The sequence below is a fragment of the Ranitomeya variabilis genome, chromosome 2, assembly GCF_051348905.1.
Source record: "Ranitomeya variabilis isolate aRanVar5 chromosome 2, aRanVar5.hap1, whole genome shotgun sequence".
NCBI classification, from domain to species: Eukaryota; Metazoa; Chordata; class Amphibia; order Anura; family Dendrobatidae; genus Ranitomeya; species Ranitomeya variabilis.
Genome location: NC_135233.1, coordinates 563388203 through 563410914, shown reverse-complemented (window position 1 = coordinate 563410914; position 22712 = coordinate 563388203).

The window sequence follows — 22712 nt, the reverse complement described above, 5'->3', positions numbered from 1 at the left end:
CTGGGGCGTATCACACAGGATGCGGATTAGATACATGGGTCTGAGGTATATCATGCAGGATGCGTATTAGATTCATGGGTCTGAGGCATATCATGCAGGATGCGGATTAGATACATGGGTCTGAGGCATATCACACAGGATAGGGATTAGATACATGGGTCTGGGCGGTATCATGCAGGATGCAAATTACATACACAAGTCTGGGGTATATCACGCAGGATGGGGATTAGATACACAGGTCTGGGGCATATCATGCAGGATGGGGATTAGATATACGCTTTTGGGGCGTATCACACAGGATGAGCATTCTGGAGCTTCGCATTCTCTCTTCCCGATTGCCTCGGTGCGGTGGCAATTGGGGTAATGGTAGTTGGGATTGATGACAGCTGCAGTTGCCAAAAATGACTGCTGGCATCAAGCCCTGGGGTTAGCAATGGAGAGGCATCTATCAAACACCCCTATTACTAACCCACTACTATTATTGTGTTTTATATAATACAAAAAAGGACCTCAAAGCTTGCAAATACTTGATGGATCAAAATATATTACATTTTGTCAGCCCCCACAGAAAAGCTGCAGCTATATATTTGCCAAATAACTGCACAGGCCTAATTCCTGTCTACAGACTGGATTCTGTCACCCCCCTGCTCCTGCGACTCTCTCTCCCTCCCTACACTAAGTGTAGAATCCCTCCAATACAAAGTGTCACAGAACTGTGCAATGGCGTCACTGTACCGAGCCGGCCTGTGCCTGTCCTTTTATAATCCTTAATGATGCCAGACAGACAGTTAATCCTAGTAATGCCACAACCAAGATGGCTATGGCATTACAGTGACTCACAGGCAATCACCGCATGCTTATTGGCTACATAACAGGTGCCAAAGACAGGAAGGGATTCGATTTTTAACTCAAGCACCATCCATTGCTTGCTGAGTAACATCCAAGCACCATGATACTTGAATCATAACCAAGTATCGCAGAGCACGTTCGCTTGTCCCTAGCAGAAAATCAAATTTTCTGGGAAAATTCAGTGAAACCGGCAAAATTGAATTTCAAAAGTTCCCCTCATCTCTAATTTTCATAGATCTATATTCACAAAGGTTCATGATAAAATACAGTTTCCTACTTTAATAATGGAAATATATCCATAATAATCTGACACTGTATGACTGTTCTGTGTGGGACCAGATTATTTTTTATGACAAATGACTGACTGGCACTTCCAAGCTAGTGTGAACAGGTGCATACTTGGAGCAGCCATCTCCATATACAATAAACAAAAAAAGTTGCACTCTGTAGTGCTAAAGCATGTCTATATGAAATACTGCTTCTGGATACTAGGAATAAATGATACGCTTAGCACATAATTTGGCCAATTCATGCATGCCCAGCAACCAACAACAAGGTGGTCTCAAACCTGCTGAGTTCTAACGTGTCTAGTGTGAATACTTCTCTAAAACTGAGGTCTGAATTCCTGGGTAGATGTGAATACCTCTCTTCAAAGTCTGATTTTATGGGACCCTGTTGCAAATATAATCCACCACTTTCTGAAGGGTGGAGTGCTTGGTTAGAGAGCTAATATACAAATGACAAAAGGCTGACTGGCACTTCCAAGCTAATGTGAACAGGTGCATAATAGGAGCAGCCACCTTCATATACAATAAACAATAAAAGTTGCACTCTGTAGTGCTAAAACATGTGAATATGAAATATATGAAATATGAATAGCAATACTGCTTCTGGATACTAGGAAAAAAATGAGACGCTTAGCACATAATTTGGCCAATTCATGCATGCCCAGCAACCAACGACAGGGTGGTCTCAAATCTGTTGGGTCCCAACATGTCTAGTGTGAATACATCTCTAAGACTGAAGTTGGGTAGATGTCAATACCTCTCTTCAAAGTCTAACTTTATGGGTAGGTAAGACTTTTTTTAGATTATTTTTTACATGCTTGTAGACTTGAATAGGTAAATCTCATCAAAGTAAGAGAAAAGTGTATGGTTCGATTTTATTCTCACGGAAGATCAAACTGAAAGGCGTTATTGAATAACGTGGATCAGTGTGCGGTACATGTTCTGGCTGATGAATCGTCTGATTCATATTCTCAGCTGTATGAGCCCTCACATCGATGTATGGATCCCACTTTACTCCTATACCTAGCGCTATTATTGCAAACTATAACTGTACAAAAATAAGTTCTCACACCTCCCACATTCTGAATTTTGCACATATTTAAAAGATCTGCAATGACGTTTTTTTTGTCAGTTCCAAAAGTAATATTGCATTAATTCTTAATTGACTAGTTGCTGAAGCTCAATTTGCAGGTGTGAATTCGATGTGGTTACATATATTGATATCGGGACTCCAATGTGTCCTATTTTCACATAATAAACTGTCACGCTTTTTGCTTCGGATGGCAGCCGTTTCATGGGTGATACAAAAACATGTAAATACATATTCCAAAGTGCAGATGAATTTTAATATTGCAGCAACAGATGGCTGAGTAATTACAGCTCAAATTACCAGCCGATAATTAAATGTTACCTGTGTGATTTAAATACATGGTTTGTAGGTGCTATTTTGGTTGTGTAAATTATTTTTCTAGAGAGATATCTCAGTTTACTTGGCGAACGCTTTGAAGTTGCACGTTAAGACTTTTCCGAGAACAGCCACAGAATGAAAAGAACGGGAAGTGGGGGGGATGGGAGGGGTTACTAATTATTGAAAGTTAATAATGTGTAAAAATATGTGCAAAAGGCACAAAACATATTTCTTTAAGGAAACATGACACTTTTGAAAAAAATATGGCACCTGAAGCGGAAAGCAAAGAAGTCTATTTTCTTTACAGGCTTAGTTACTATAGTCATATTTATAGACCCATCAGCAATATTACAAAGATAATTAGAAGAAAACTTTTAGACTGATTTGATTATGATCCTATTGAAAAAGACTAATTGAAAATTGACATTTGATTATGGGTAAAATGAGTATTTTATTTTTGGTGTTAAGATTCCCAAATAATTTTCATTAGTGATGAGCGAGTATACTCGGGTGTTCTCCGAGTATTTGTTAGTGTTCGGAGATTTAGTTTTCATCGCAGCAACTGAATGATTTACAGCTACTAGCCAGCTTGAATACATGTGGGGATTCCCTAGCAACCAGGCAACCCCTACATGTACTCAGGCTGGCTAGTAGCTGTAAATCATTCAGCTGAGGCGATGAAAACGAAATCTCCGAACACTAACAAATACTCGGAGACCACCGAGCGTGCTCGGGAAAACCCGAGCAACGAGTATATTCGCTCATCACTAGTGTTGAGCGATACCTTCCGATATCGGAAAGTATCGGTATCGGAAAGTATCGGCCGATACCATCAAAGTATCGGATCTAATCCGATACCGATACCCGATCCCAATGCAAGTCAATGGGACGAAAATATCGGAATTAAAATAAACCCTTTCTTTCCTTGTAGGTAAATTCTACATGAAGGAAAACAGCTAAGAATAATGTAGGATGTATTGGGGGAGGTGGCGGAGACATTAAAGGCACAGAGGTTTAGCCCAAACAAATAGAATAGCAGGTTTTTATAGTTTTTTTTTTATGACGTTCGGCGTTAGAAAGATTTTGACTATGTTATTTTTTTTTTCAGATATTGATGTTTCACTACTTCCACGTCCTTCACCTTCTTTTTTACTTCTCCCACTTTCTTCTTCATTATCCTCATCATCAGCTTCTTTGACATCAACTATCTTCACCTTATTCATCTTCTTCTTCTTCTACCTATATATATTTTTTTTTACATTGTTCATATTCTTTTTATTTAACTATTATCTTTTTCATATTCAACTTCTTCATCATATTCTTATTTGTGACAGGCATTCCCGTAGTTGTTATCTATAAAAGTTTGAAGATTACACCTTCCGTTCTGCCTGTCACAAAAGAGTTACATTTGTCCGCGTTCAGTTTGGCCTGCAGCATCAGGCTTTATCCAGGGGCACCACAAGGAGGAACGGACTCACCCCCATACACTGCTTAGTCTTCTTCTGCTTATAATTTAGATAATATCTTTTGCTCTGATATTTAGTCTTATGCTTAATGTTCTTCTGCTCTTTGTTCTGCAGCCTCTTGTTCTTCTGCTTCTCGGTCTCCAATGTCGTCGTCGTCTCCAGGGTCGTCGTCTCCAGGGTCGTTGTCTCCGGGGTCGTCGTCATCGGGGTGGTCTTCAGGGTCATCGTCTCCAGGGTCGTCGTCATCTCAGTGGTCGTCGTCTCTGGTGTCGTCATCTTAGGGGTGGTCTTCCAGGTCGTCGTCTTTAGGGTCTTGAACTTGGAAATGTAGCAGAAGGAACAAGAAGGCTGAGAAAATGCCGAGAAACAGCTGATGGAACTGGAACTTGGATGGCTACCCGAAGGTCCAAGAGCCAATGGAACTACCGAGGACCAGCTGACGTTACTGGAACCCGGTTACTAAGCAGGAGGTACCCGTGCCTGAAAGCACTACCAAGGACCACCTGACGTTGGTGGAACTCGGATACCCAGAGGGAGGCACCTAAGCCAAAGGCTCTGCCCGGAACCAGCTGACGGTACTGGAACCAGGATGGGGAGCAGAAGGTACAAGAGCAAAAGACACTGCCGAGAACCAGCTGACGGTACTGGAACCCGGATGGGTAGCCGAAGGTCCAAGAGCCAATGGAACTACCGAGGACCAGCTGACGTTACTGGAACCCAGTTACTAAGCAGGAGGTACCCGTGCTGAAAGCACTACCAAGGACCACCTGACGTTGGAGGAACTCAGATACCCAGAGGGAGGCACCTAAGCCAAAGGCTCTGCCCGGAACCAGCTGACGGTACTGGAACCAGGATGGGGAGCAGAAGGTACAAGAGCAAAAGACACTGCCGAGAACCAGCTGACGGTGCTGGAACCAGGATGGGGACCTATTCAAGCTTGTCTTCCTAGAGCCCCAACTAGCAGTGTTGGAGCAAAGGGTCAGCAGGAGGAGGAGAGGGAGCAGAGTGTAGGCCGAAGCCTGCACTGGCGGCAGCTTTGGGTCTGTTGTGCCTGCGTGGCTGTTGCAGGACACGATGCCGGCTACACAGCAGGGGAACAGCTGGCGGTGCTGAACCCCACTGACACATTGGCTGGTGTTTTTCTCTGTGCAGCTAGCAGTATCGGGCCCCAACTGGCGGTGTTAGAGCCCAGGCTCTGCAGGGGGAGCAGAGTGTAGGCCGAAGCCTAATTGAACCAATTTTAAAGGTAACCTTTAACCCCCCCTCAGGTGTTACAAAGTAGAAGAGCCACAGCTTATGCAGCAGTAGTGCTGCACAAGTCAAAGGTTGCTCTTTTAATTTTTCTCCTTGCACACGCTGAATGAAACACGTATAACATTTAGCCCTTTATACAGTCAAACTGTGTTGGAGGCGGGAGTTCCCTTCGTAATGAGACGCAGCACAGATGTCAAGAATCCCACCTTGGTGCTGGGCGCAGCCTCCTGAGCGTTGTTATTTGCTGTACAGGAGTCTGCGCTGTCGTTTTATCCCTTGGCCTTGCGCTGTTAGCGCTGCCCATCTTCTGGCATCATTTAATGTCGGCCGGTGCGGTTCGCGATGACCATGAATCCCAGCCCCGCAGTGTCTTTACATAGTTAAAACACTGCGGGGCTGGGATTCATGGCCTGGCGCAGTACATATGTTGGCCTCTCACACTCGGGTCCTTACACCCGCTTCAGACTGTGCGGCGTCAGCTGATCTCTTATCGCATGCCGCGGCCATGAAGCCGCACAGTCTGAGGAAGGCGGAAGGAGATGAGGGACAGGCGAATATATGCACTGCTCATGCCCATCAATCACACCCTCGCAGTCCAAATAAATAAGACACCGAGGGGCGTTGTGTGGGGCAGGGCGGCCGCAGAGGCGCAGGCAACCAAACAATGATGCCAGAAGACGGGCAGCGCTACCAAGGGGGTTGCAGCGTGTCATTACAAAGGAAAGTCACACCTCCGGGATGGTTAAATGGTCACAGAGGACACATTTTAGACGTGTTCAGTTCCACATGGGCAAGGAGAATAAGTTTATGAGCCACCTTGCACACATGCAGCATTACTGCTGTACAAGGTGGCTGTAAAACATACAAACACCTTGGGGAGGGGGGACAGGTTCCCTTCAATTTCAGTTCTTGTGTCTGCGTGGCTTTTGCAGGACACGATGCCGGCTACACAGCAGGGGAACAGCTGGCGGTGCTGAACCCCACTGACACATTGGCTGGTGTTTTGCTCTGTGCAGCTAGCAGTATCGGGCCCCAACTGGCAGTGTTAGAGCCCAGAGTCAGCAGGAGGAGGAGAGGGAGCAGAGTGTAGGCCGAAGCCTGCACTGGTGGCAGCTTTGTGTCTGCGTGGCTGTTGCAGGACACGATGCCGGCTACACAGCAGGGGAACAGCTGGCGGTGCTGAACCCCACTGACTCATTGGCTGGTGTTTTTCTCTGTGCAGCTAGCAGTACCGGGCCCCAACTGGCGGTGTTAGAGCCCAGGCTCTGCAGGGGGAGCAGAGTGTAGGCCGAAGCCTAATTGAACCAATTTTAAAGGTAACCTTTAACCCCCCCTCAGGGGTTACAAACTAGAAGAGCCACACCTTATGCAGCAGTAGTGCTGCACAAGTCAAAGGTTGCTCTTTTAATTTTTCTCCTTGCACACGCTGAATGAAACACGTATAACATTTAGCCCTTTATACAGTCAAACTGTGTTGGAGGCGAGAGTTCCCTTCGTAATGAGACGCAGCACAGATGTCAAAAATCCCACCTTGTTGCTGGGTGCAGCCTCCTGAGCGTTGTTATTTGCTGTACAGGAGTCTGCGCTGTCGTGTTATCCCTTGGCCATGCGCTGCCCGTCTTCTGACATCATTTCATGTCGGCTGGTGCGGTTCGCGATGCCCATGAATCCCAGCCCCGCTTTGTCTTTACAGTGTTTCACACTGCGGGGCTGGGATTCATGGCCTGGCGCAGTACATATGTTCGCCTCTCGCTCGGGTCCTTACACCTGCTACAGACTGTGCGGCGTCAGCTGATCCCTTATCGCATGCCACGGCCATGAAGCCGCACAGTCTGAAGAAGACGGAAGGAGATGAGTGACAACAGGCGAAGATATGCACTGCTCATGCCCGTCAATCACACCCTCGCAGTCCAAATAAATAAGACACCGAGGGGCGTTGTGTCGGGCAGGGCTGCCGCAGAGGCGCAGCCAGCCAAACAATGATGTCAGAAGACGGGCAGTGCTACCAAGGGGGTTGCTGCGTGTCATTACAAAGGAAAGTCACACCTCAGGGACGTTTTAATGGTCACACAGAGGACACATTTTAGACGTGTTTTCAGTTCCACATGTGCGAGGAGAATAAGTTTATGAGCCACCTTGCACACATGCAGCATTACCACTGTACAAGGTGGCTGTAAAACATACAAACGCCTGGCGGAGGGGGGACAGGTTCCCTTCAATTTCAGTTCTTGTGTCTGCGTGGCTTTTGCAGGACACGATGCCGGCTACACAGCAGGGGAACAGCTGGCGGTGCTGAACCCCACTGACACATTGGCTGGTGTTTTGCTCTGTGCAGCTAGCAGTACCGGGCCCCAACTGGCGGTGTTAGAGCCCAGAGTCAGCAGGAGGAGGAGAGGGAGCAGAGTGTAGGCCGAAGCCTGCACTGGCGGCAGCTTTGGGTCTGTTGTGCCTGCGTGGCTGTTGCAGGACACGTTGCCGGCTACACAGCAGGGGAACAGCTGGCGGTGCTGAACCCCACTGACACATTGGCTGGTGTTTTTCTCTGTGCAGCTAGCAGTACCGGGCCCCAACTGGCGGTGTTACAGCCCAGGGACAGCAGGAGGAGGAGAGGGAGCAGAGTGTAGGCCGAAGCCTAATTGAACAAATTTCAAAGGTAACCTTTAACCCCCCCTCAGGGGTTACAAACTAGAAGAGCCACAGCTTATGCAGCAGTAATGCTGCACAAGTCAAAGGTTGCTCTTTTAATTTTGCTCCTTGCACACGCTGAAAGGAACACGTATAACATTTAGGCCCTTACACAGTCAAACTGATTTTGAGGCGTGAGTTCCCTTCGTAAAGAGACGCAGTACAGCTGGCAAAAATGCCACCTTGGTGCTTTGCGCGGCCTCCTGAGCATCGTTATTTGTTGCACAGGAGTCTGCGCTTTTGTGTTATCCCTTGGCCTTGCGCTGTTAGCGCTGCCCATCCTCTGACATCATGTAATGTCGGCCGTTGCGGTTTGCGATGACCATGAATCCCAGCCCCGCAGTGTCTTAACATTGTTAAAACACTGCGGGGCTGGGATTCATGGCCTGGCGCAGTACATATGTTCGCCTCTCGCTTGGGTTCTTACACCCACTTCAGACTATGCGGCGTCAGCTGATCCCTTATCGCATGCCACGGCCATGAAGACGCACAGTCCGAAGAAGGCGGAAGGAGATGAGGGATAGGCGAAGAAATGCACTGTTCATGCCCATCAATCACACCCTCGCAGTCCAAATAAATAAGACACCGAGGGGCGTTGTGTGGGGCAAGGCGGCCGCAGAGGCGCAGGCAGCCAAACAATGATGCCAGAAGACGGGCAGCGCTACCAAGGAGCTTGTTGCGTGTCAATACAAAGGAAAATCACACCTGAGGGACGTTTTAATGGTCGCAGAGGACTCATTTTAGACGTGTTCAGTTCAACCTGGGCAAGGAGAATAAGTTTCTGAGCCAGCTTGCACACATGCAGCATTACTGTCGTACAAGGTGGCTGTAAAACGTAGAAACGCCTGGGGGAGGGGGGACAGGTTTCCTTCAATTTCAGTTCTTGTGCCTGCGTGGCTGTTGCAGGACATGTTGCCGGCTACACAGCAGGGGAACAGCTGGCGGTGCTGAACCCCACTGACACATTGGCTGGTGTTTGGCTCTGTGCAGCCAGCACATCTGGGCCCCAACTGGCGGTGTTAGAGCCCAGGGTCAGCAGGAGGAGGAGAGGGATTAGAGTGTAGGCCGAAGCCTGCACTGGAGCAAGTTGAAAGGGAAACTTTAACCCCCCCCCCAAGCGTTTGTAGCTGAAAGAGCCATCGTGTACAGCACTAATGCTGGAAAAGGTAAACTTAGCTCTTTTAATTATGGTCCTTGCACATGCTGAACCTAACACTTATGAAAAGTGTCCCCTCCTACCGTGATACCGTCCGGTTGGTGGAACTTTCCTTTGTGATGTGACGCAGCACAGCCGTCATTCTTACCCCCTTGGCGCCGTGCGCCACCTCCTCAGCGTTGTTTGAATCAGTCCCGGAGCCTGCGCTGTTAGGTTAGCCCTTGGCCATGCACACATTTTGCGCTGCCCGTCTTCTGACCTCATTTGGTGTCAGACTGGCTGCGCCTGTGCGGCTGCGCTGGCCGAGAGCCCGCCTCGCAGTGTCGTCTAATGTAATCCCACCACGGGGGCCTGGGATCCGTGGCCATGCGCAGTGCATATCCTCACCTCTCACTCCCCTCCCTACGGCTTCTTCAGACTGTGCGGTGTCACGGCCGTGGCATGCTATTAGGGACCAGCTGACACCGCTCTGTCTGAAGAAGCCGTAGGGAGATGAGTGAGAGGTGGAGGTTCAGATATGCACTGCGCATGTCCATGGATCTCAGGCCCCCAGTGGGATTAAATCAGAAGACAGTACGAGGCGGGATCTCATCCAGCGCGGCCGCACAGGCGCAGCCAGCCTGACACCAAATGATGTCAGAAGACGGGCAGCGCAAAATGTGTGCATGGCCAAGGGCTAACCTAACAGCGCAGGCTCCGGGACTGATTCAAACAACGCTGAGGAGGCGGCGCACTGCGCCAAGGGGGTAAGAATGACGGCTGTGCTGCGTCACATCACAAAGGAAAGTTCCACCAACCGGACGGTATCACGGTAGGAGGGGACACTTTTCATAAGTGTTAGGTTCAGCATGTGCAAGGAGCACCACGAAAAGAGGCACTTTTTCCCTTTGCATCATTACTGCTGCACAAGGTGGCTCCTTCAGTAACAAACGCCTGGGGGGGGGGGGGACAGGTTCCCTTAAATTTAACTTGTTGTGCCTGCGTGGCGGTCGCAGTACACGTTGCCGTATACACAGCAGGGGAACAGCTGGCGGTGCTGAACCCCACTAACACATTGGCGAGGTGTTTGGCTCTGTGCGGACAGCACTTCTGGACAACAACTAGCGGTGTTGGAGCCCAGGAACAGGAGGGGGAGGTGGAGGTGGAGGAGATAGGAGGGATTGCCACACACACAGCAGGGGAACAGCTGACGTTACTGAACCCCAATAACAGAGGAGGGACTGTTGGGACTGTGCGGACAGCACTTCTGGACGGCAACTAGCGGTGTTGGAGCCCAGGGACAGGAGGAGGAGGAGGAGGTGGAGGAGATAGGAAGGATTGCCACACACACAGCTGGGGAACAGCTGACGTTACTGAACCCCAATAACAGAGGAGGGACTGTTGGGACTGTGCGGACAGCACTTCTGGACGGCAACTAGCGGTGTTGGAGCCCAGGGACAGGAGGGGGAGGTGGAGGTGGAGGAGATAGGAGGGATTGCCACACACACAGCAGGGGAACAGCTGACGTTACTGAACCCCAATAACAGAGGAGGGACTGTTGGGACTGTGCGGACAGCACTTCTGGATGGCAACTAGCGGTGTTGGAGCCCAGGGACAGGAGGGGGAGGAGGAGGTGGAGGAGATAGGAGGGATTGCCACACACACAGCAGGGGAACAGCTGACGTTACTGAACCCCAATAACAGAGGAGCGACTGTTGGGACTGTGCGTACAGCACTACCAGGCAACAACTAGCGGTGTTGGAGCCCAGGGACAGCAGGAGAAGCAGAGGAACACAATGTAGGCTGAAGCCTGATTGGAGAAAGTCGAAAGGGAACCTTTAACCCCCCCCCAAGGCGTTTGTAGCTGAAAGAGCCAGCTTGTGCAGCACAAAAGATGCAAAAGGAAAAGGTGGCTCTTTTCATGATGCTCCTTGCAAACACAGAACTAAACACTTATAAAATGTGTCCCCTGAAACCGTGAGACCATCCCGGAGGTGGGACTTTCCTTCATAATATGACGCAGCACAGCTGTCATTCCTACCTCCTTGGCGCCGTTCCCCGGCTCCTCAGCGTTGTTTGATTCCGTCCCGGAGCATGCGCTGTTATGTTATCCCTTGGCCAGGCACACTTAGCGCTGCCCATCTTCTGACATCATTTGGTGTCAGGCTGGCTGCGCCTGTGCGGCCGCGCTGGCCGAGAGCCCGCCTCGCAGTGTCGTCTAATGTAATCCCACCGCGGGCCTGGGATCCGTGGCCATGCGCAGTGCATATCCTCGCCTCTCACTCCCCTCCCTACGGCTTCTTCAGACTGTGTGGCGTCACGGCCGTGGCATGCTATTAGGGATCAGCTGACGGCGCACAGTCTGAAGAAGGCGTAGGGAGATGAGTGAGAGGCGGAGGTTCAGATATGCACTGCGCATGTCCATGGATCTCAGGCCCCCAGTGGGATTAAATCAGAAGACACTGCGAGGCGGGCTCTCGGCCAGCGCGGACGCACAGGCGCAGCCAGCCTGACACCAAATGATGTCAGAAGATGGGCAGCGTTAAGTGTGCCTGGCCAAGGGATAACATAACAGCACAGGCTCCGGGACGGAATCAAACAACACTGAGGAGCCGGGGCACGGCGCCAAGGGGGTAGGAATGACGGCTGTGCTGCGTCATATTACGAAGGAAAGTCCCACCTCCGGGACGGTTTTACGGTATCAGTGGACACATTTTATAAGTGTTAAGTTCTGCGTGTGCAAGGAGCTAAACAAAAATAGCTACCTTTTCCTTGTGCAGCATTACTGCTGCACAAGAGGGCTCTTTCAGTAACAAACGCCTTGGGGGGGGGGGACAGGTTCCCTTACATTTCAGTTGTTGTGTCAGCGTGGCGGTCGCAGGACACATTGCTGGCTACACAGCTGGGGATCAGCTGACGTTACTGAAACCCAATAACACTGGGTCGTATGTTTTGACTGTGCAGACGGCACTTCTGAGCCTCAACTGGCGGTGTAGGAGCCCAGGAATTAAAGTTCAGGTGGTAGAAAGATGAACACAACAGGAGACCTGGATACTGTAGACAGTCACCTAATTATTTAATCAGGAAGAGGAGTGGCAAATTCCTGCGAGATCCAGGCCTTGTTCATTTACAGGAAAGTAAGCCGGTCAACGTTATCGGAGGATAGTCGCATGCGACGGTCAGTTAGTACACCACCTGCAGCACTAAAGACATGTTCCGATAATACACTGGCCGCAGGGCAAGACAGCACCTCCAATGCATACTGGCTTAGCTCTGGCCATGTATCCAGCTTTGAGACCCAAAACTTGAAAGGTGAAGAGCCGTCTGGGAGTACAGCAAGAGGGCAAGACATGTAGTCTGTCACCATCTGACGGAACCGTTGCCTCCTGCTGACTGGAGCCGTCTGTGATGGTGTAGACTTTTGTGGCGGGCACAGAAAACTGTGCCACAGTTGGGCCATACTGGTCTTGCCTTGGGCAGAGGCACTGCTTCTGCTCCCTCTTTGTGCAGAGCCTCCACCACTGCCTGGACGCACTGAGCTGCTTTGGAATGCACTAGCAGCACTTCTCTCAGTTGGAATGGAGAAGATGATGGAATTCACCAGTGTGTCTTGGTACTCCCGCATTTTTCGCTCCCGGTTCAACGGTGTGATGAGGCTTTCTACGTTGTCCCGGTAGCGAGGATCGAGGAGGGTGAACACCCAATAATCAGACATGTTGAGAATGTGGGCGATGCGGCGGTCGTTTCTCAGGCACTGCAGCATGTAATCCACCATGTGCTGCAGACTGCCAACTGCCCAAGAAACGCTGTCCCCTGCTGGAGGCATGATCTCTGCCCGCTCGTCATCACCCCACCCTCGCTGTACACACTGAGTACTGGACAATTGTGTAACTCCCTCCTCTGGACGGATGTCTTCCTCCTCCATTGACTCCTCCTCATCCTCCTCACAAACTGTCCCCTGCCTACGCGTTTGTGAGGAACCACGTGGCGCTGACTGTCCAGAAGATGATGGAAATGCTGAATCCTCATCCTCCACCTCTTCCACAACATCATCCCTTAGCGCTTGCAGTGATTTTTCAAGCAGGCAGATAAGGGGGACAGTCATGCTGACTAGTGCATCATCTGCACTCGCCATCCGCGTGGAATAATCAAAGGGACGCAAAACCTGGCAGACGTCATTCATAGTGGCCCACTCTGTGGTTGTGAAGTCTGTACGGCACGGAGTGCGACTTCTTTGCGCCTGATGCAGCTGGTACTCCATTACAGCTTGCTGCTGCTCACACAACCGCTCCAACATATGTAACGTGGAATTCCACCTGGTAGGTAGGTCACATATGATGCGATGTTCCGGCAGGCGGTGTCGGCGCTGCAGAGCCGCAATGCGCGCTTTTGCCGTGCTGGAACGCCGCAAGTGAGCACACTCTAGGCGGACCTTGTGCAGCAGTGCATCAAGATCCGGATAGTCCCTCAAAAAACTCTGCACTACCAAATTGAGCACATGTGCCAGACATGGGATGTGAGTGAGGTTGCCGAGGCCCAGAGCTGCCACCAGATTTCGGCCATTATCACACACTACCATGCCTGGCTGGAGATTCGCTGGCACAAACCACACATCGCTCTCCTGCTTGATGGCATTCCAGAGCTCCTGCGCTGTGTGGCTTCGATTCCCCAAATAAATTAATTTCAAGACGGCCTGTTGACGTTTGGCCACGGCTGTGCTCATGTCGGTCGTAACAGGTAAACGTTCATCATGGGTTTATGTGGAGGTGGACTGTGACGGCTCCTGCAGCGATGATTCTGAGGAACTGGTGTAAGAGGAGGAGTCAATGCGTACAGAATGGATTCCTGCAATCCTTGGAGTGGGCAGGACACGTCCTGCGCCACTCGCACGATCTGTACCCGGCTCAACGACATTAACCCAATGGGCAGTGAGGGAAAGGTATCGCCCCTGTCCATGTTGACTGGTCCATGCATCGGTGGTGAGGTGGACCTTGCTACTGACGGCGTTCAGTAGCGCGTGTTTTATGTGTCCCTCCACATGCTTGTGCAGGGCAGGGACGGCTTGCCTGCTGAAGTAAAAGCGGCTGGGCACATTGTACTGTGGGACTGCCAATGACATCAAGTCACGGAAGCTGTCAGTCTCCACCAGCCTGAATGACAGCATTTCCAGTGACAGAAGTTTGGCAATGCCTGCAGTCAGAGCCTGTGCTCGTGGGTGGTTTGACGAGAAAGGCCGCCTTTTCTCCCATGCCTGTACTACCGATGGCTGTAGACTGGGCTGGGAGTGTGTGGATGACTGGGAAAGTGGTGCTGCGGGTGGAATTACAGCGGGTCTCTGGACAACATTGCCAGAGGTTCTTCCACGGCGATCCTGGGAGGAAGCCGAACCAGCTGCGTGTGAGCTGGAGGAAGAGGCAACACGAGCTGAAGAGGTGGTAGCTGCCGCTGTTGGTTGGCCTAGCTCTTCAGTGCGTTTCTGTAACTCCGCCACGTGCCTTGTGCGCACATGTTTCCACATATTTGTGGTATTGAGGTTGCTGACACTTTTCCCTCTGTTCACTTTGTGATGACACACCTTGCATTTGACATAGCAAATGTCATCTGCAACTGTGTCAAAAAAGGACCAGGCACTGCAAGTCTTGGGAGCACCCTTTTTGGCTTTTGGAAGATACATGCTTCTAACGGGTGCCAAAGCGGAGGCTGCAGGATCCGCAGTCTTCCCCCTCCCTCTCCCTCTTTGGGCCGTACGGGGAATCTCTTCCTCAGAGCTGCTCCCACCACCTTCCTGTCCCTCACGCCAAGATGGGTCAAGGACCTCATCATCTACACTACCCTCTGCCCCCAACTGCTCCTCCTGGGTAGTCTCAGCAGCAGAGCACGCACCAGTAAGTGGCACCTGAGTGTCATCATCAGCTGATGCGGCCTGTGATGTGGTGACCGGAGCCACTGGCCCACCCGCCTCTTCAGACTCAGAGAGAAAAAGCTGTTGGGCATCACTGCACCCTGCCTCTTCTTCCATTTCTCCAATGCTGCTTGGCTGGCCCCCTGTTTCCAAGCCAAGAGATTCAGAGAACAGAAGTAGAGACGGCTCCTGTCCTGGGCTCTCTGTCTGCCTGGGCAATTTGGCAGGTGGTGAAGAGACAGATGGCTGCTCTCCAGTGCTCTGTGTCTGAGAGGATGTGGCACTAATTGAAGTTGATGCATTAGTTGCCATCCATCTGACAACGGCTTCAATTTGTTCTTCACGCAGCAGCGGTGTACGGCGCTCTGCGACAAAGCTGCGCATGAATGACTGTTCCCTGGTGAAAGTGGGTGCTGATGAGTCACCGGTGCCCGCAGCAGGCACAGAATCCCCACGTCCCCTCCCTGCTCCGCGCCCACGCCCACGCCCACGTGCCTTACTCACTGCCTTCTTCATCTTGGTTGACTGATAAAGATAAGCAGAAAAGTACTAACGGCTTTGTGTGCTTATTCCTGAACAACTCCTAACAGGTATAAGAAACACTAATTTTCTAAAGTGTGGACTAGACTTTAATATGAGCTAATGTGGCCTACACAAATGTAAAGTCGTGTCACTGGTGTGTTTGGTGAACTTTATTTTTTATTTATTTTTTGGGGGCTGAACTGACAACAGATAGAGCTGCAGTCACACGGAGACCGTGCAGACAGCCGTAAACGGCGCTGCAAGGCCCAAAAACCCTCCTCTACGTTATCCTATGTAGTGTTTTTCCACAAATTAGCTGGAGACGGGTGGAAAGACACTAATAGGAATTTTTTGAAAAAATGTGCAGCAGCCTGCACTACTTAAAACAAAATGAAAATTGATTTTGCGGTATGACGCAGTGAAGAACCCTGAGCTGGAGACAACCAGGCTATGGCTGCTCACAGACTACAGGGCGAGCTGCAGTCACACGGAGACCGTGCAGACAGCCGTAAACGGTGCTGCAAGGCCCAAAAACCCTCCTCTACGTTATCCTATGTAGTGTTTTTCCACAAATTAGCTGGAGACGGGTGGAAAGACACTAATAGGAATTTTTTTAAAAAATGTGCAGCAGCCTGCACTACTTAAAACAAAATGAAAATTGATTTTGCGGTATGACGCAGTGAAGAACCCTGAGCTGGAGACAACCAGGCTATGGCTGCTCACAGACTACAGGGCGAGCTGCAGTCACACGGAGACCGTGCAGACAGCCGTAAACGGCGCTGCAAGGCCCAAAAACCCTCCTCTACGTTATCCTATGTAGTGTTTTTCCACAAATTAGCTGGAGACGGGTGGAAAGACACTAATAGAATTTTTTTGAAAAAATTAGCAGCAGACTACACTACTTGGAAAAAAAAAAAAAGAACAGTATGAGGCAATGAACCACCCTCCCTGAACTGAATACAACCAGCTATGGATGGCCTATGTGGCTGCACTCAGACTAGAGAGTGGGCTGCACTCACACACACACAGACCTTGCAGATCGCTGTGAAAACAGCGCTACAAGGCAAAGGCAAGGTGATTAGTAGGTGAACACAGCGGTTGCTAAATTAGCCTTGGAAAAGCACAAAGAAGCAAATCGCTATCTCTAAACTGGCCCTCAGTCAGCAAACAGCGTCCTGTCACTAACTGAATTCACAGCAGAGTGAGCGCAAAATGGCGCCAGCGACTTTTAAACTGCATCATGACATCATTTCAGCAGCCAATCACAGCCTTGCCAGTAGTTTCATTCCCTCCATGCTGAACAGGATGTGCCCACACTTGGAATCATTCTCATTGGCTGAATTTGTGCAGTTTGAATCTGGGAACTTCCGATTCCGGTATCCGATACGCGGCAAGTATCGGAATCCCGGTATCGGAATTCCGATACCGCAAGTATCGGCCGATACCCGATACTTGCGGTATCGGAATGCTCAACACTACTCATCACTAATTATCATCCTTATTTACAGGTCGTTCTCAAAAAATTAGCATATAGTGTTAAATTTCATTATTTACCATAATGTAATGATTACAATTAAACTTTCATATATTATAGATTCATTATCCACCAACTGAAATTTGTCAGGTCTTTTATTGTTTTAATACTGATAATTTTGGCATACAACTCCTGATAACCCAAAAAACCTGTCTCAATAAATTAGCATATTTCACCCGACCAATCAAATAAAAGTGTCTTTTAATACCAAACAAAAAAGCCATCAAATAATAATGTTCAGTTATGCACTCAATACTTGGTCGGGAATCCTTTGGCAGAAATGACTGCTTCAATGCGGCGTGGCATGGAGGCAATCAGCCTGTGACACTGCTGAGATGTTATGGAGGCCCAGGATGCTTCAATAGCGGCCTTAAGCTCATCCAGAGTGTTGGGTCTTGCGTCTCTCAACTTTCTCTTCACAATATCCCACAGATTCTCTATGGGGTTCAGGTCAGGAGAGTTGGCAGGCCAATTGAGCACAGTAATACCATGGTCAGTAAACCATTTACCAGTGGTTTTGGCACTGTGAGCAGGTGCCAGGTCGTGCTGAAAAATGAAATCTTCATCTCCATAAAGCATTTCAGCCGAGGGAAGCATGAAGTGCTCCAAAATCTCCTGATAGCTAGCTGCATTGACCCTGCCCTTGATGAAACACAGTGGACCAACACCAGCAGCTGACATGGCACCCCACACCATCACTGACTGTGGGTACTTGACACTGGACTTCAGGCATTTTGGCATTTCCTTCTCCCCAGTCTTCCTCCAGACTCTGGCACCTTGATTTCCGAATGACATGCAAAATTTGCTTTCATCAGAAAAAAGTACTTGGGACCACTTAGCAACAGTCCAGTGCTGCTTCTCTGTAGCCCAGGTCAGGCGCTTCTGCCGCTGTTTATGGTTCAAAAGTGGCTTTACCTGGGGAATGCGGCACCTGTAGCCCATTTCCTGCACACGCCTGTGCACGGTGGCTCTCGATGTTTCCACACCAGACTCAGTCCACTGCTTCCTCAGGTTCCCCAAGGTCTGGAATCGGTCCTTCTCCACAATCTTCCTCAGGGTCCGGTCACCTCTTCTCGTTGTACAGCGTTTTCTGCCACATTGTTTCCTTCCAACAGACTTACCATTGAGGTGCCTTGATACAGCACTCTGGGAACAGCCTATTTGTTGAGAAATTTCTTTCTGGGTCTTACCCTCTTGCTTGAGGGTGTCAATGATGGCCTTCTTGACATCTGTCAGGTTGCTAGTCTTACCAATGATGGGGGTTTTGAGTAATGAACCAGGCAGGGAGTTTTTAAAAGCCTCAGGTATCTTTTGCATGTGTTTAGAGTTAATTAGTTGATTCAGAAGATTAGGGTAATAGGTCATTTAGAGAACCTTTTCTTGATATGCTAATTTATTGAGACAGGTTTTTTGGGTTATCAGGAGTTGTATGCCAAAATCATCAGTATTAAAACAATAAAAGACCTGACAAATTTCAGTTGGTGGATAATGAATCTATAATATATGAAAGTTTAATTGTAATCATTACATTATGGTAAATAATGAAATTTAACACTATATGCTAATTTTTTGAGAAGGACCTGTATTATCAGATGCCACACTGAAGGTCCGTATGGCATACAATTTTTTTTTTTGCACTGTCCGATTTCGGAGTGAATTTTCTGCATGTTGCAATTTTAATCTCATGATGAATACAGCTGAGAAAAATATGCAGATCGGCATGACCTCATTAAATAACATTGGTGCAATCTGATTTTTTAGCGGATTGCACTAGTCCGATTTATACTCTAGAGTGAGCATACCCGTAGTATAAAGCTACATTCATACATTTAATGCAGTGTTTGATGCAGTTTCATGAGCCAAGCATAATAGTGGAAACAAAATAGAGAAGATTTTTAATAGTGATCATACACATTAGATGAAAATGGGATTAGATTTTGTTTTGTGTTGAGGTGGATTCGCTAAGGTGGGTAGCATGGACAGAAGCGTTGATGAAGTGTAGCTGGACTTGCCGGACAACTCATGGAACAGTAACGACTTATGAAGCTGGATATGGACGGCAGGTGGATCAATTGAGCTGGAAGTACTAGGTAAAGCACGACCAAATATCACGGTGCTTGAATGTGCTTGTTACTCAGCAAGTAATGGGTGGTGCTCGATGTAAAACTCAAATCCCTGCTGCGCATCTTTGGTGCTTGTTTTGCAGCCAGTAAGCAAGTGGGGATTGCCTGTGAGTCACTATAATGCCGTAACCATTCTGGTTGTGGCATTACTATAACCGGCGGGCTGTGTAACATTATCAGGTATTATAAAAGGATAGGCACCGCCTGGCTCAGCACACTCATGCCATTGAACATCACTGTGACACTTCGTATTGGAGGGAGAGAGTGCTTGTCGAGGCCTGTGTGTGCACAATATAATGAATCAGAGGCCTGTAGTGTTGACACGGGTGCTGAAGCTGAGCCATCATACCAACATCAATTCCAAGGGCTTAACATTTGTATCACACACAATCTGCATTTAGCCTAGGGAGGGAGAGTGGTAGGAGCAGGGAGAGTGACAGGATCCAGTCTGTAGACAAGGATAAGGCCTGTGCAGCCTGTTGGCAAATATATAGCTGCAGTTTTTTGTGGGGGCTGAAAAATTGAATATATTTTGATCCATCAAGTATTACGTGCTTTGAGGTCCATTGTTGTGTTGTATAAGACACCCAAAAATTATTGAAAAATTTTCCTGGGCTAAATTATTGAGCCACACAATATTCCGTAGTGTGGAGTAAATTTTTGTGATATCTAAAACTAAGAAAAATCTTTTAAATATGTTGTAGGCTTCCATTTCTCAGACATACAGTGTTGCGTGGTCTGTGAACATTTCTTAGAAGTACCCAAAACGCTACAATATTACTTGGTAGTAATAGGTTTGATATACACTGTTCACTGTTATATGGTCTGTAAAAATTTCTGTGATCTCTAAAACTGAGAAAAAGTATTGAAACATTTTTCTAGGTTGAATTTGATTGCAATCCATTCACTTTAGCGTTCTTTCTGTTACATTACGGTGGAGCAAACTAAAAAAAAATATTTGATTGCTAAAGGTGAACAATTTTTTTTCTTTTATTAAACATAAACTTGGTTTCAAGAGACATAGCAATTACAAAAAGTGTAAGGCGTGCTTGAAGGGACAGGGAAGTGGAAGTACTGATGATGGTGCACGCAGATGCCAAGGACGAGGGGCAGGAGCACAAGAAATATGCGCATCCACGGCACATAGGTACCTATACCACTTTTCAGTGAGGCACAGTACACCACTTCTGAAGCCAGAGCAGTGCAAACAGTTGGATGGTTGAATAGCAAATAATGCTTCTAGCAGGCTTGGCAGCACCACATAGTCTTCTACTTAATCCTTACCCTGATCCTCCTTCCCCACACCATATTGAGCCCCATGAGACTAGTGATACCACACTAGGACACTCCAAGGAGTGCTTTGCCACATAATTCCTTATTTGTGGACTCTCAATCTGCATGCTCCAAAAGGGACATGAGGACATGCTGTTTAGTGATGCACAAACCTTAGAGCAGCCATGGCCACAAAAACATGGTGGTGGGGAATGGCAAATTTGGGATAAGGAGGAAGATGGTGATGAGACCCGGTTGCTGCTAAGCCTTGTTGTTAAGTCACAAAGTTAGGAGGACCAGGGTACGGTGGTGGAAGATGAGGTGGTGTATGACAAAGTCACTGACTCAACCTCTGAAGCTGGCAAGCAGAACAATGCAAATAGCACTGAGTTGGAGAGATCAGCAGCACTAAAAGAGACAGGAAGAGGCAGTGGAGTGACCAGAGGAAGAAGGTGGGTAACTGTTCCGCTTAGCACTGACACTCCTGAATTTCTCCGTCAAAAAGACAGGTGTTCCCCAGTCTGACACTTTTTTTTAAAACAGTTCTCAGACAAACAAAATGGCCATTTGCAACCTGTGCCATGCAAAGATCAGCAGGCGCCTGACCACTAAGAATCTAACCACCACCAGCATGATAATTTTAATGCTCATGCCCAGTCTGGTTGGCATGAGCGAGGATTGTGGCCCCATTGTGCCACAAACTAGACTTACCCCGGAGTGGTGTGACTAAGCAGCTACCTTGGTGTTTGCTGGTGCCTTTAGTAGTGTGTTCAGGCTGGTGCAGCAGGTAGCTGCCAGGTACCACTATAGTGCAGTGTCTAGTAGTAGCAGTAGACCCCCAAGAGGACAGGAAACTGTAATGACAGGTGCAGGCAAGTACTTTAGATATACTGACTGGCTCAGTTGATGTAAATGTGGCACCCCTGAAGGTCCATTCGCCACAGAGGTACTGCATCTCATTCAGAGGTGTGGTGCCCCAACTCTCTGGTAAGGAGGGGACACTGCACAGAACCCTAACACTTGCACCCTTCAATAGACCTCTCCAAGCCAGGGAGGGATTAGGTAAAAGGTGTGGGTTGAGAAAGTGGACAAGGGGAGAAGAGAGTTAGTAAGTCAGGGAGTTGTTGAGGAGAAGTGAAGCAGAGCAGATGTGTGGGTGTGAAACTCCTGACAGTCTGAAGAGAGAGAGAGAAAGGAGAGAAGCTCCCAGGAGAAACAAAGGAGTCCTAGGGGCATGGGAAGTGTGGAAACCACCCGTGTGGCCCACATGCATGCTGACCATCGCCAGGTGGAGGGACCAGGTCACACAGTAGGGGAACCGACCCCTGATCTAGTGAAGGAACTACAAGTCCCAGCTAGGAACCCGGAGTCTGTTGTGTCTGCATGTGCGACATCAACATACACATCTATTTCGCTGAAAAGGTAGACACAGAGGATCAAGGAGACAGTGAAGAGGTCACCCAACATGACCCACAACTACCGGCTTGGGACACTGGGTGTGAAGCGCAGGACAGGAGAGGCGAGTACCAGTGCAGTGAGCCAGCCAGGAAAGGTACATACTAAGTGGATCCTGGATGAGTGCCCCAAATTACTGGAGAGTTGACTGGACTACTAACCTGGAGGACACAGCACCCAGCTGGATATTGTGCTCAAACTGTGAATAAAACGTGAAGACTGCACCCTGCTGTGTCCTCTCCATTCTTTACTGCATCACCTGCCTTGCACCACAACATCCTCTATTTCAATTAACACCTTTAACTGCCCTGGGGTCAAGCTCTGCATGTGGAGAGCTGTAACAACTTTGCTGCCTCCCCATCTGCCCCAGAGGACCTGAACTGCAGCGTCGGGTATTTCTGGCTGAATACCACAGGTGGCATCATGAACAATCCCCTTTTCTATAAAAACTTTAACTCCCTACCATTATTTAACACCCCATTAATTACACGCCCAGGGCCATGGACCAGGTCACTGCTGCCGTGACCACCCCTTTAAGAATCGTCTGACCCATTTCCGAGTACCCCACGGCCCTAGCGGGTGTCGCATTCTGGTGTCACGAACAGGATGGACCGACCCAGCAAACTGGGTCTTGTGCGCCATGGACTTTATTGAACTATTCAGTTGCAGCCATTGTTGCGCCACGTAGCATGTGGAAAATGGAGGAGATGAGCTGTCATGGGCAGAGCCCAAGAGGGGACGCAAAAACTGTACCCGCCCACTGTAGAGACTGCCAAGGGAAAAGAACTTGTCCGTCAGTGAGATGGATCTGCCTCCTGAT